At 37.4% G+C, this 14,108-nt stretch overlaps 1 protein-coding gene across 1 annotated transcript in view; it reads left to right on the top strand.

Moving 5' to 3' along the window:
• LOC142357213 (uncharacterized) overlaps positions 1 to 14,108 on the top strand; it is a 54,012-nt gene that overhangs the window by 33,976 nt on the left and 5,928 nt on the right. The window lies entirely within an intron of this gene.

Here is a 14,108-nt window from a genome sequence, read left to right as displayed (position 1 = left end):
TTCAAACTAACTCACAATATAAAAATAGACAACACTCACCTCATTATATACCGGACGGAAATTGCTCACGACGACCGTTATCACGAAATACACATCTTAATGTTCGAAATTACACAAATTCATTGTTAGATCAAGAACAAAACAACAATACATCACACACTGAAAACACAGACACAACAGATGTCTCTGAGGAAACACTTGTCGAACAACAATTTAATGATTTACTTTTAGAACTAAAACAAGACACACAAAGTGAATATTTCAATTGCCAAGAGGAATGTAACACTCACAGAAGAATACATTCTCTCTACTTTTTGCAAAAACAGCATATGGTTACTCCCACTCACAATATATACAAAACAAACATCTGATCAAAAAAAACAATATCCCCACCGCATCTAGAAATTGATTTTCTAATAGATTCTGGTACAACACTTAATATATTAAATACCAACAGTTGGAATGAAATCAAAGAATACCACAAACTACAGCTAAATGCATCAACATTTGTTCTCTCAGCAGCAAATAATTCTAAATGACAGTCAAACGGTACAATAAAACTTACGCTATAGCCAGACGTAACTGAGAGTCGAACTCTCAAAAACCCTTCTTTTACACTCACTTTTCATGCATCAAACACCAATTTGAATATTCTAGGTACACCCTTCCTAGAAAAATACGTAGATTCAATAAAATGTTCATCTCATACACTAGAGATCAAACATAAAAATGATATAAAGTCACTAAAGTTTTACGATTCATCAATTAAACCACCCCCGTACTATTCACGATTATTTCCATTAATTGGAGATCATTCGATATATTTTACACCCTCTGAGCACAGAATTATAACTTATTTTTTAATCATATAAGAATGTAAAAATAAAAACACGAGTGGTACTATACTCTATGCATCCGATGTTTCACTTGTAACACTCCGCAAAAATATTTTGTTCCCTATAATCGATATAAATAATCTCGGATATCCTTATCAGTCATTTATCCAAATATTAATACAAAATCTTATAAATCACCCACTAACACTTGTAAGAAGAATAATTGGATATGCACAACAAGATGTTTCACTCACCGACTATCAAACCACCAAATATCGCACAAATGAACTCACAGAATTCATGGACGCTTACACGTTGAATTACCCCACACAAGGTACGTCAGAAACACTAAAAAAACTCTTTTGTTGAAATCTTAGTAAGCAACAAGAACGCGAATACAAACCACAACAGAAAAAATTCACCATACATTTGATGGTTCAAAATTCACCGGAACAGACAAAGAATTTCTCACCATGTTTAATTTCGAATACACGAAACTGACACAAACACAGTTTGAACAATTGGAACAACTCCTCACAGAATTTAAAAAATGTTACGCAATCTCTAAATTCGATGTTGGGAAGATCAAGGTAATCTAAACCTTCCCCTAAAAGCAACAGCTATATTTAAAAAACAAAGAACCACCCGTATTCCACTTCAATTACAAGATAGAGTACAATATTTACTCGATATACTAACACACTTTGACATCAGAGCACCCGTAAATACAGACTCTTTAACCACCGGAGATAGATTACATTCATTAACCCAGTAATTATCCTTAAAAAGGGAGAATCACTGAAAATTGTCCTGGACGCTCGTCAATTAAACACAATGATTGACGAAACAAAAAGTAGTTGGCCTGTAGAACCAATTCAGAATACTTTAACACGGATTAAGGGACCAGTTTTTTCTATAGCCGACATGAATAGTGCATACAACAAAATGCCACTTGATAAACCATCACAAAAACTCACAAACTTTGTGATTGCCGGACCACAGTACTGTTTTAAATGTTTTTTTTCTATGGTATTTCTATTGGCCCAGCAGCTTTCATGAGCAGTATTTGTAAACCATTAATTCGAAAAACCAAAAAAATTACTTATCTTGATGACGTTTTCATCCAAGATACAACAACAACAGACACAATGTTGCAAATACTTACTCAGTACCACACTATTTTAGAGAATGAAAACCTCAAAGCTGCTCGAGATAAATCTTTCTTTTTCCTAGACTCAGTTAAATTTTTAGGACGCCAAAGTGAAAATAACCACATACACCCACTCAAAAGTCAAAATAACCACATACACCCACTCAAAAGTAGACGGATTTTTAAAGTTACAGCTACCCAAAAATGAAAAACAAATTCAAAACTATGTTGGTTTTCTCACCTTTATTTCAAAACATATATACAACTTACAAGTCATTCTTCAACTTTTTTATCTTCAACTCAGAGATACAACAGATTTCAAATGGACTCCTGAATTACAACAAACATTTGGTAGAGTAAAAAAGGAACTTACAGACGGAACATTCCGCATCGCAATCCCAAATTCAGAAAAATCTTTTATATCCTCTGCGATGCCTCAAACTATGGCATTGGAGCAGCACTTCTACAAAAAAATCAATTTGGAAAAAAGAAGTTAGTATCGTCAAATTCTCGTCTATTTTCAACCACAGAACTTAGACTATCCACCATTCTTCGCGAATATTCAGCTGTCATTTATAACCTTCTAAAATACGAGACCTTTATTCAAGGATCTAAACACCCAATGATAATATAGCAATTATATTTTTATTAACACAAAAGAATGAACCAAGCCACAGAGTTTAAAAATTTCAATTAATTCTAATGAAATTTCCGAACTTACACATAGTTTGGGCGGAAGTAAACAACTTTTCACTTCCAGATTTACTAAGTCGTTCACTAACGACTACAACACAAGACGAACACGGTCTTCGTACAGTTGATATACTAGAATAGATTAAATTCTTTATGACGCACAATCAAAATACATAACCAATACAGTGTTTTTATGCTGTATCAAAAGCATACATTAATTCAATATCTACAGACACTCATTTAGAATCACCACACTTTCCAATCTACTTACAGATTTAAGACAATTATTTCAAAGTACAACTAAAAAATGATCTGTATCTTCCGGTTCCACATTACGAATTCCAAACTAAAGCACAGCTTTTAGAGAATATGCACCGACGAAAATTACAACAATTTAAAAAAAAACCACTCACTCCCAGAAATTTACCCTATCATACAACACACAGATGTTACACTAAACACAAACAAAATAGAACCTTACACACAAAGCAAAGGATGACTATATACCAAAGTCCCCAACGCTTTATAATTACTTCCATGAAGAACAAACTGAAACAACTGATACACTTCTCTATGAAACACAACAACAAGATCCAGTTCTCAGACAAATTTTACTTTAGAAGAATTATAAAAGTTTTCCCCCAACCCCTTCATTAACTATACCAGCGAACAAAGGATTACTACCCTAATATAGACGTTTTCAGAATTTAAGTATTAAGGAAGACAATGATATCTTGTATTATATACTAGAAACAATGTCACCGAAAATTTGTCTACCACTCTCTCTTCTCCTAGTCATTTTTCATGAAGCACACTCTCATGATCTTTCAGGACACCCCGGTCGTGAAAAAACCCACGCAGCAATCACGGAAGACTACTTTTTTCTGAACATTAATACATGGATAGCAGTACTAACACAAGATTGCTTGAATTGCCAAACTAGCAAATCTATGCCGAACCTCTTAATGGCACCAGAACTGCCATTCTTAGAAGTTTCACCATACTTCAATCACCGTATTTCAATGGATACAAAAGGTCCAATCTCACCGTCTTCTGATGGGAATTCTTAAGTCTATGTTATTGTAGACGCATTTACACATTATGTTGTCCTCCACCCTTCACCCAAAAATGATGCCACTCATGCAATCACAGTTTTATTTGACCATTGGATTGTCATATTCGGAATACCAGATATTTTGTTAACAGATAATGGAAATGAATACATTAACGGAGAATTTACACATTTCTGCCGTACATATAATGTACAATTTAAACCACGTACGCCATATGTAGCTTGATCAAATGGACTCGTTGAAAACAGTAATCGCCAATAACACAAATTTCTTCGTACAGTCTTAGATTTACAATTTGACACGTGGTTATAGAAAGTAAAAGTATTTTCGTTTGCATTCAATTCACAAGTCAGGACCAATATGAACCTTTCACCATATGAAATTGTATTTGGTCAAAAACCAAAGAAACCCATAATGTTCAACCTATCCTCCACTACAGATAGCTTAGGAACTAGTAAATCTACAGAAAATTCAACTTGCAATTTTTTACCTAATCATACACATATTGACTACTAAGGTTATCACCCACAAATTAAAAAGTTACAGAAAGGAACCTTTGCACATTGGTTTCTCAATCGAGAAAAGATACATTCGGAAGTTTATAACGAAGTATACAATTATTTAAACCAAAATAAACATTTACTCATCTTTATAAACCGCCGTTTTGGAACGGCGCAACCACAAAAAAACTAACACTTATGTTTAAGTCGAAAATAAAGCCACACAAATTGGAGTATCGAAAAAGATCCAACCACTGAAAATTGGACCCTACAAAATAATATATACTCCTACAATAATTACGTATAAACTATAAGATTTTCCTGGTTAACAAATTACCCGCCATAGACGTAATATAGTACCATACTATCCCAAAGGACTCTTCGTTCAAGAACAAATGGAAAAAAACTTCCCGGATACTTCACTTTTAAAACTCCATCCGAAAAATCCACCACATAACAAGTACCATCCACAGACGACCTTCCCCCCCAACTACCTTGTAACCCGTCTGAAATACCCGATCACACTTCGGAAAACTACACAACAAGAAACAATCGTCTTCGACGATAACCAATAAAAGACTACAAAGTCTTTATTCCACTATCAAAAATTTCGGCTTCACGCACAAAGCACATTTAAAAACATTCACACTTTACTAATAGAACAAACGTCAAATCACTGTCCTCGCTCTAAATAGCAAAACACAATTTAGCATAACGCGCAAAATAGCTCGTAAATATAAATTATACAAAAATAAAATTCCCTCGTTCTCTTATACGAGAGGGATAAATCGGATAGTTCTTTCACCCCTCTCATCCGTAATACAATTTTTTTCACTGGGAAAATTAATCAAACCTCTTAGCCCAAAAAAAACACAGTCAGAACCACAAAAACACTTCCATCAGGAAATGAAAAGAAGGGAATTACAGGCCATTCCCAACGATAATAAAAAAAAGTAAATTAACTAAAATTAAGTTAAAAACCGACCCACAGCTCGGTCCAGGAACACTTTCCTAATCTCATTTATTTGCCACGATATAACTCGGTAACTTTTTCGTACCCGAGTAAAAAGTCGTGGTCAGGCCAAATCTTATCGTCTAAAATCACTTTTTAGTCCACCACTCTCAAAACTCAGTTGCTTTCTCTCTTCTCTCTTCTTTCTCAACAACTTAAGATTCCATTCAAACATCTCCTTTCCACTCTTTTAAAATTTAACTTAGAAACATCTCTTCTTTTTCTATGTCGATTTTTATTTCTCACTTCATCTCTCTCTAACAAAAAAGAACTGTCACACAGTATAGTTCTTTGTCTTCCTTGTCATCTTTGACTCTTCACTTCATTGACTTGACTGACAGCTAACAGAATGCTCAAAATCTGCTCAGAGGAGCAACAACAACAGCACACAATGCAACTTTCAGTCTCACAGTACTGAAAGAATTCTCCTCGGCAAAACTTTACCAGGTTTGCACATAACTTCTCAACACAGACTAGAAGTTTTGTGTAAAAGAACACCCTACGCGGAAACAGTTATAAATATTCAAAGTTTTAAACCTAGACAAGTCTGCTTTCAAGATATTTTTTACAACCTTGATCACATTCTATTTTCACACATTTGTTGTGAATGGGTTTTTTTTATATTAGAGACCTTAATAACGAACACATTGCTCTTTTCTATCTTCCAATGTTTTTACCCCAAGCAACAACAAAACTCTCTGAAATTCTTTATACAGATATTGTATATACTGTTAACCTTGACGCTATCCCAGCATCATATGATATAAAGTATATTAAAGAACTCCTAAGATTGGATGAACAAAACCAACAAATTGTCAAACAACAACAAAACAAACGAAATTATTTATTCACATGTTATCTTTTTATTTGAACGAAAAGACTATACAATTGCTGAATTGTTAACAATTTTTTCTGCTGATTTTTTGGATCTCATCTATCTTTATAATGTCATTCCCACCAGAATCACCCTGCGCAGCAATCAGAGTAAGTGTACCTAGTTTAAATCTCTTAAGAATAGTTATCCCCATATTTACGAACTATAAAATTTGTTTTTGCGATAATTGCCCCACTCTGGGCCCCAGGTTATCATCACAATTGCGTCATCTAGTCAACAATCCAACACTAACCCAAGTGATCCCCCGTTTCAGAATCACCTAGTTGCTCATACAGCGAGGCAACTAAACAATCAACACCCAAAAAGTCATCATTTAAACTCTTTAATAAAAAATCACAAGCACAAGAAACTGAGGAACACCCATACTCAGTCATTACTACTGCCAAATCTGCAGATAGACCTCGTCCTTCTGGACACTCCCCCCACTTTACCCCACAATCGGTAATCCCATATCCCCCCATCAAAGTCAAACGCAAATACACCAAACGCAAGCACAACAACAGCAACAAATAACTGCACAAACTTTTTTCTACCATACTCTGGTTTGCTTCCAAATACGACACTCCCTCCACCCACACTTATACCAGCTCCTCCACGAGCACCACAGCCTGAATTACTGAATTATTCAAACACTCTACAGTTTTCCACTTTAGTTCTCAATTCTCTTGACCTACTGCATCACAAATTGCGAATAATCCTTTTAATCCGCCACAGGGACCAATAACAGATATTGAACGCTTGTTATCACAAGCACACTGGAATCACTCTTTTAATATAGTCAATTCATCACCTTCATTTCAAAACTTACTTACACTCAGTTTTTGGGTACACCCATTATCACTTCAAGCTCCAACTCACCTACACCAGATCCTGATCAACATCCTTACCATTGTATTGGGAATCAACCAGATACGACACGCGCTTGCCCAACACAACCACTAAAATTCGATCCTATTTTTTTTGTTCCCGCAGCCGCCCTCTTTGGAGATCATAATAACGGTAAACAATTACATAATTGGGCTAAACAATGAATTTCTAAATCTTATAAAATAACCCCCGTTCAAAAACAAAGAGCTCACAAATTATTAAAACAATCAAAAATCACATTCTATGTTGAATTAGTTGTCGAGAAAGATAAATTTTTTTTCCATCCATAAGCTGCAACACTCCCTAATTTTAGGGTAAAAACTAATCCGTCACCCTTTATTTGTCAAGAAATACACTAGAAATTTGATAGATACACAAAAAACGCCGCAGGATATTTTGTTTTCTATAATCCGCACTCTTACACATCTCCACTACAAATTTAATATTCATATTACTTAATTTATTCTTTTCAAATCCACTCCCAATAAAACAACCAATTAATGTAGAACAACATAATATTTCCACGCCTAAAACAGGCAGCCAAGATCTTGTCGTCACACACTATGACTGTTTCCCAAAGCATATCACTATGCAGTACTGTAAGCTTAATAAAATTGGAGAATGTAAGATTAAGCCGGCCAATTTTAAAATTTTCCCGGCCCAAGTACAAATTTTTTTTACAAATTCGAACACTACAAGTACGCGCTTACGCCATACATGCTAAATTTAGCGACAAGGAAAGTTTTTGTCACAAAATCCCACTCAAAAGAGGTTTTCGGTTTGATCACAATAATTGGTATGTTAATGATATGGAATGACCTTTCTTTCCCACAGAAATTGAAGCTCGTAGAGAACTTGCACGCGTCGGTCTCGTAAATACACATCACCATCGCCCTCATATGATACAATTTGATGTATTAGACGACCCCACTGGCAGGAAAAAATAGAAGAAAAACAAATCCGTTTTCGACTTGACCGTTATAGACCTTTCGCCTTCCAACACGGAAGCATGATTTATAACCCATGTGATCATAATTGGATTCCCAATGCCACAGATAATCTCTGGGCTACCTGTCCCGGAAGGACTCCAGAACACAAATATCATGTCATCCATACACTAGGATGGTTACTTCAATTACCTAACATCACCCTCACCTTTGATGTCGCCTCAGAACACATGTACTATGGCAAAGTTTGCATTAAATGCGATTTATAACGAGGCCCCGGTCCTCCAAATCACGCTTTTAAAGCCGCAGTAATTTGGGAAACCGAAAACTACTGCCGTATTTTTGACGTTGGAAGATCACACGCACGTATGATTAGGTTCCAAAAAAGATATTTCATCAAAACACTTGAAAAAAATGAAACTAATTCTGGTCACAAACACATGCCAGACATGTATTCTAGTCGTTTTCAAGAACACTTTTATGATGAGTCTGCAAAACCTCTCTACAATTGTAATGAAAATCACCCATATTATGCCACTCAATATCAAGACATTTTTTATACAATAAACAGAAGCTTTTAATTTTGTCTCAGGAAAACCATCACCCGACTTTGATAACACACATATAACAATCCCTGACGGACCACCTTCGTTAGCACCTTACACAAAAGCAAATATCCATGATGGATATGCTATTCCACAAGAATCAAAATTATATCATAAATCGGAAAAATATGAATTATTCAGAAAAGAAAAATTGGTTTGGTGCGGTTCAACCTAATGTTCAAATGGATGTGAAACTCGATTTCATGATCAGTCGAGTCTTGCTTGAAATGGACCAATCAAGTTTAAATATTTATAAAGAACTCTGTGACTTGGATCGCGATTTGAAACAATCCGCTTTTAGTTTACTAATACAAAAATCCCGTTTAGTTGGTTATATCATTACAGGACAGCGACACACATTCGCTACACTTAAAAGTCAAAAAGTAATCTCAATATTTCAATTTAAAGTTGTTTAATCACCCCTTTATGTATTAGAAAATCAATGCTTCGAACGTATCCCTATATACTATCAAAACAAACAATAATTTGTAGACCAAATCACCCGAAAGACCTTCCCCTTGTCTATTAAAGCACCATGTAAATCCAAAAATTTTGATCAACAAATCTCACTTGACGCAGACGGCGATGACACATATCGCTTAGCACCCTATCCAATTAAGGCGCGAAAACCTGTTAAAACTTTCACGCCCGACGAAGTTGAAAACCGCTTCACCCACGCAAATTTTTTCCGCGCAACAACTTGAAATATACAGTCAGCACGACTGGACTAAGTCAATAGACAAGATGAAATTTAACCAATTAGTCGGTCACTCAGCAGAGAAATTTGAAGTAGCACGAGCAGTAATTTTTGCAGACCTTGTAAAACAATTACCAGCACAATTCTCACAATTACGCACTGAATATAATGATTACTTTGACAAACTCTTTATTTATGGCAAAGAATTCACCTTCCGCCAACTTGACTGGCGTGATTTGATTAATGGCAACTATTTAAAAGAATCCTTAATAGGAATCTTTGGATACCCTTGGTACGTAATAAAAAAAATAGCCATAATATGGACTTTTTTAAATTTTTACAGTGCCTATTTGGCCTATTTGGTAGCTCATTAAACACCTATAATTTGAAGTCACTCTTAGGACCCAATATAACATTGGTTAAATTTATAACCTCCGGATTAATTGGAGTAATCTCACAAACAGTATTTCATGTGCTACAATCAGATTCCACACAGTATAAACCACCATCACCTAAAAAACGACGTAGACACTCAACTGATAGTTGTCCTCCACATTCTCAACATGAATTGAATCTAATACATATAATGTCTGAAAACTTCTATAAGAAATTCTCATCTCCTGTACACAACAATTCAAATAAACGACATACTTCCACTTTACCAGCTTCTATTTATCAATGCTATGAAAGACCAGTTGACTCTCGCACGAAACCAGATTTTTAATGTCTACACCTGCAAACTTTCAAAACTAATAAACGTAAACGCTCACGTAGAATTTCTCTTTCACGGGACCCTATTGACAAAGATACCCACTACCAAGAAATTCCAGAAGAACTCTTTCTTAGCCTTCCAAGTACTCGTCTTTAACACTTTTCCTGTTTTAGTAACTCCTCTCCAGTTCCCACTCACCAAGAAGGAGGCTCACCAACTCCACCAAATGTTGATCCTACAGCATACGACCTCATCATGCTGGAGGTTGACGACATTCTGCCCTCCCCCTCACTCCACTGGTACTGGCACCCACAGTACCCGAGCCAGTTTGCGAAATGCAAATACCAGCCCTCTTCACGAAGGCGGAATCCTCCCCAAAGCCAGAGTCTGTGGACAGAGCAAATTACGCGCGGGTGAACCCACTGCCTTCACCCGCCACCTCTTCCTCAAAATTGGATGAATTTCACCTGTACATAGACAGTGACACAAGCTCACACTCAGTTCCTGCAGGACTGCAAAGCTCGTCACAAGAGATGCTCCTCCAAGGAACTAGTCAGATGCCACAGCCACCCCAACTCTTCTCTATTGCACACACAGCAGTATCTGGAGCACCACCCCAAGCCTACGAGCATCCCCTATTAGGCTGATGAAGTGGCCACAGCAGAACAGACAGGTCACTCCACACCAGAGGCGGTTGTCCCCAATTGGGCATACTCTGGTAGGATCCGTGGAGCACTACCACGATCACAGCCACTGGTTTACCCACCGCCAGTAATGCCAACACCGCATACACAGCGCCCGCAGGTACCCTCACCGCGGTACGGCCCGGCTATACCACCTCTCAGGCCACAACAGCCTTTCCTTCAGCCACCCCCCTACGATCGACCCACGTCCACAGATAACTATCCCAACTATCCGTGTACTGACTCTTCACCTAAGAGGCATCCACGAGCCACAGCACACGAAATATACCCCGTTCGTTCTTCACCAATACAGGCTTCAATGTCGCCTGCCCGTCCCACTTCGAGCCCTTCACGAGGCCCACAGCCCTCATCCTCTCGTGCAAAAGGGAATCCCTTTGCGCCGACACAAGGCATCCCCCACAGGTCACAGGGACCAAATTTCAGATTCCACGAGTGCACGAACCCTCTTGGAATCAACACCATCCAAGGAATACATGTGCCAGAGGGAATCAGTTACATTTCCACCCTGCCTCAGCACACACTGAAGCTCATAGCCAGTTCCTGCTCTTTTGGACAATTAGAGAACGAATACGTTCAAGAAGGACGGGATAAAGGTATGCTTACACTTTCCCCTAAACCCCCGCTTCACGGAAAGATTTTGGCATCTGTCTAAGTACTTCTTTGCACTTGCAGATCACCCAAACGACGAATTTAATACTTTCTTCACTCGTGAAACCGCACCCTACAAAATTTATGATAAATACAACCCCTTCTATCTGCAATTCGGTTTCTTGCATCCCACACAGATGGATGTAAACAACACTACTCACAAAGTCAGTCGCGTGAAGATGCTTCACACGATGCACAACTACTTATTTGTGCAACATCACTTCCAGCACTCTAATACCATTATCCACATAAATTCGCGTCTTCAATACGCCAACATAAAGCTGAGTTCACCATACTATATGAATTATAGTTACATCATCCAACCGAACTATTGTGAAGACACCCTCCGTAATTTTGATACAATGAAAAATTGCTTCATCTTTTCTCCACTCAATTCTAAGACTAATCGCCCCATCCTCGTCCCGATCAAATATCTACAGTGAACAGAAGGAGGCGCCACGAAGTGTACCTACGGCCACACTTTCAACCTCCTCTACAGGGACTGGATGGTCCATAAACTCGACAATCGGCAGCCGTCACAAGAAGAAAAACAGATCATCAATCACTTTCTTGCGTTACAACCACACTGTAACGTTGATCTGTATCCTCGTGTCCTTGCTGCTTGTCTGGCACGTGGTCCGGAATTTCACGCCTTCTTCCGTGATCCAGACAATCGAGCCCCGAACTTTGAGTTCGAGTATCGGAAGTAGGCCACAGACCTACAGCAATATCTTGGGCTCACAGACCCACAAAATGAGAGTCACTGATCTCAAAAAACTCACTTGAAAATTTTTCTCTTTTCTTTCTTTCTCTTTCACTTTCTTATTGTCTTCATTTTCTCCTTACTACAAATTATATCTTTTCCATATTTTTCTCCTTTCCACACAAGACTGAAGATTAGGATCAGATCTTTTCTTCTTCCTCCCGGAAGAAGAAAAGAAGGTATTAAATTCAATTAATAGATTTAATAAGGAAAGAAGCTCACACAGTAGCTAAATGATGGAGTTCCACCAGATAGTAAGCTGGTAAATCCGACTGGTTCAAAACCTTGTACCAGGTGGAGATAAAAAGAAATCTCCTCGTGCAAACCAGACAGAGACTACGGACTACAAGCGATCCTCCAACCGGGAATAAATCCTCACTACAAGATAGTGAGAGCAGTTGGACATACTCTCAACAGGACTGACGTTACTGGCCAGCACACCCTGTAACTGGCACCCTTACTGGTTCCACAATCAAGACGAACCTCTTCACTGACGACACTAGTCACTACTTCACTGACAGGGACTCCAGACGACGAAACAAGTCACCACCCACTTCAGAGAGGACACAGCTCATCAATCACTTCACCCTATCCTTCAACGAGGATGACACATTCAACGTATTTCTGCTACACTTCACAAATTCGGATTTGAAACTCTCAACCCCGGATGGATGTAGCAGTGGAAATACTGAATGTACACCTTCAACCAATCAGAGACTGAGAAGGCACTATTCTCTTTTATATAGAGAGAACTGAACTTACTATAGTCAGTCTTTCAGTTAGATGCACTGTGTGTATACCATTGACTCCGGTGCTATACTTCTTAACCACCGTAATAATAGAAGTTTACTCTCAGTGTTTTACAGAGTCGGTTAGTCTTAGAGGTATAGGTAAGTCTACTCCGCGCGCAGAAATAAGAAGCCCTAGCTCTTTATACTTTAAGTCTGTAAAAGGAGCCCTCTCCGGTTCTGCCTTAGAACTTACATAAATTCACCGCTTAGAAAAAGTGTTAGTCTCCATCGGGTGTTAGTCTTGCTGCACAAACATCCACGTTAAATATTTTTTGGGGTGGGGGTGGGGCGAGTTGGGGAGCGGGGGGGGAGGGTGGCACTATATATATATATATATATATATATATATATATATATATATATATATAATATATATATATATATATATATATATATATATATATATATATATATATATATATATATATATATATATATATATATATATATAAATATATATATATATATTATATATATACTGAATGTACACCTTCAACCAATCAGAGACTGAGAAGGCACTATTCTCTTTTATATAGAGAGAACTGAACTTACTATAGTCAGTCTTTCAGTTAGATACACTGTGTGTATACCATTGACTCGGGTGCTACACTTCTTAACCACCGTACTAATAGAAGTTTACTCTCAGTGTTTTACAGAGTCGGTTAGTCTTAGAGATATAGGTAAGTCTACTTCGCGCGCAGAAATAAGTAGCCCTAGCTCTTTATACTTTAAGTCTGTAAAAGGAGCCCTCTCCGGGTCTGCCTTAGAACTTACATAAATTCACCGCATAGAAAAAGTGTAAGTCCCCATCGGGTGTTAGTCTTGCTGCACAAACATCCCCGTTAAATATTTTTTGGGGTGGGGGTGGGGCGAGTTGGGGAGCGGGGGGGGAGGGTGGCACTATATATATATATATATATATATATATATATACATATATATATATATATATATATATATATATATATGTATGTATATGTATATATATATATATATATATATATATATATATATACTGAAAGTACACCTTCAACCAATCAGAGACTGAGAAAGCACTATTCTCTTTTATATAGAGAGAACTGAACTTACTATAGTCAGTCTTTCAATTAGATACACTGTGTGTATACCATTGACTCCGGTGCTATACTTCTTAACCACCGTAATAATAGAAGTTTACTCTCAGTGTTTTACAGAGTCGGTTAGTCTTAGAGATAT

The sequence above is a fragment of the Convolutriloba macropyga genome, chromosome 2 (genome assembly GCF_964194025.1).
Source record: "Convolutriloba macropyga chromosome 2, txConMacr16.3, whole genome shotgun sequence".
Taxonomy (NCBI): Eukaryota; Metazoa; Xenacoelomorpha; order Acoela; family Convolutidae; genus Convolutriloba; species Convolutriloba macropyga.
Note: the sequence above shows the minus strand (reverse complement) of the source record. Positions and strands in the feature narration are given on the sequence as shown.